This window comes from Mus pahari, chromosome 1 (genome assembly GCF_900095145.1).
Source record: "Mus pahari chromosome 1, PAHARI_EIJ_v1.1, whole genome shotgun sequence".
NCBI classification, from domain to species: Eukaryota; Metazoa; Chordata; class Mammalia; order Rodentia; family Muridae; genus Mus; species Mus pahari.
The window spans coordinates 61,111,614-61,113,713 of record NC_034590.1 but is presented as its reverse complement, the minus strand read 5'-3'; the positions used below and the strand labels follow the sequence as shown (position 1 = coordinate 61,113,713).

Here is a 2,100-nt window from a genome sequence, read left to right as displayed (position 1 = left end):
CTCCTTCTCCTCCTTCTCCTCCTCCTCCTCCTCTTCCTCCTCCTCCTTTTTTTATAGTATGCATATCTGTCTTAAATACAAATAGAATTAGTATAGGAATAAAATTGGAATTAAAAGTTTGAACTCTTATATGACTCAGTTGGTAGTGCTCTCTGTGCAAGCATATAAGTCAGTTATGGTGGTATGTGAGTGTCATCTCAGCATTGAGGCAGAGACAGGAGTACCCTTGGGTTTGCCGGCTAGTTAGTCTAGCCAAAATGGCAACATCCAGGCCAGTGAGAAATCTGGTTAAAAACAATGTGGACAGTCTCAAGGAATAACACTTAAGATTGACCTTTACCCTCTACAGACAGGTTCATGTGCACTCACACTTGTACTTGAACATGTACACATGAATATTTGCTTCCTTGTGTATTGACATTCTTTTTTTTTTTTTTGGTTTTTCGAGACAGGGTTTCTCTGTGTAGCCTTGGCTGTCCTGGAACTCACTTTGTAGACCGGGCTTGCCTCAAACTCAGAAATCCGCCTGCCTCTGCCTCCCAAGCGCTGGGATTAAAGGTGTGCGCCACCATACCTGGCTTTGACATTCTTATATAAGTGAATTTTCACATGTACATTCACACATGTGAACATGCATGTACACAATTGTTTTCAACTCTTTGATCTCTAGTGTTTTAGTTCTGTTGAATGAGGGGGTATAATCTTTACTTTGAAGGTTTTTTGTTTTTTTTTCTTTGAAGAAATGTGAAAATAAGCTTAGATTAGATACCATTTTCTGCTGCTGAGTCTTTGTTTTTCTTAAATATAGATGGATGTATATAAAAACTCAAATACATCCCGGCACTCAGGAGGCAGAGGCAGGCAGATTTCTGAGTTCGAGGCCAGCCTGGTCTACAGAATGAGTTCCAGGACAGCCAGGGCTATACAGAGAAACCCTGTCTTGAAAAAAGCCATAAAAAAACAAACAAATAAAAAACCTCAAATACATTTCTGATAGAAATTACATGTGGAGGCAAGCAAAAGCTGATTTAGGCAGCATAGATATCATGTTTACATAACAAATAGGTGTCTGCTTTGGGCGTTTGAAGCTAACAGTTACATTCTTGTTTTCAGTAACATTTTAATAGAGGAAAACTGTTGATTATCATTTAGAAGAGCAAAAGAGCTGGCAAGATGGCTTGGCCAGTAACAGCACTTAGCATGCAAGCCTGACAGCATGAGTGTGATCCCTGGTTCATACACACACACCACAGTACAAAAAAGAATCAGACACTTCAGCCTGTTAAAGAAAAAGTGAGAAGTAGCTATGAGTGTGGAGCGTGCCAGGGAGGGGAGGGAAGGGAGGCATGAGCTCTGGGTGGGTGGGGAGTTCCTGGAGGAGATGTAGTTGCTCTTGGGAAGAGTTGGTCAGGCCTATGAGGCTTGTTGCCATTCTCTCCTAGGAGTGGGTACAATTTCTAGATGAAGGGATAAGTCAAAGTTTGAGAATGTGCTATGCACACAATGGCACAAGGCAAGTGTGTATGGCAAGGGTAGTAAGTGTGGATCATAAATTGAGTAGATATTATCTACTCAGTTCTTTAGTTCTTCATGTTCTTAAGGTACAGGCCTGTTAATGTTATACAAAGATTGTGTGCTACAAATGCAAACAGAATTGACTTGAAATGGAAGTTCTAAATAGACATACTATGAATAAGTTGAATAATTATGATACTTAATATCTGCATAGAAAAAACAAAGTAAATTGAACTGCTATTGTAGTTTTCATTATAAACATTTTTAATGTATACAGTATTATATGAGATAAAACATCCTCATCATCCAGCTTTAAAAGTGACCAGCTTATGTGGTTTCAATTCCTAGCCACTTCCTTTTTTTGGTATGACTGGATACAGAGTCCTGAATCACAAGTAATCTATAAATGTGTTACTATCTGTCTTTGAAAGATAAAGTTTAGTTGGGCAGTGGTGGCGCATGCCTTTGATCCCAGTGCTTGGGAGGCAGGCAGATTTCTGAGTTCAAGACCACCCTGGTCTACAGAGTGAGTTCCAAGACAGACAGGGCTACACAGGGTCTATCTCGAAAAACCAAAAAAAAAAA

General features: G+C 39.7%; 1 protein-coding gene across 5 annotated transcripts in view; it reads left to right on the top strand.

The window, feature by feature from the left end:
• Nucleotides 1-2,100, top strand: part of Hikeshi (heat shock protein nuclear import factor hikeshi) — a 24,666-nt gene that overhangs the window by 5,793 nt on the left and 16,773 nt on the right. The window lies entirely within an intron of this gene.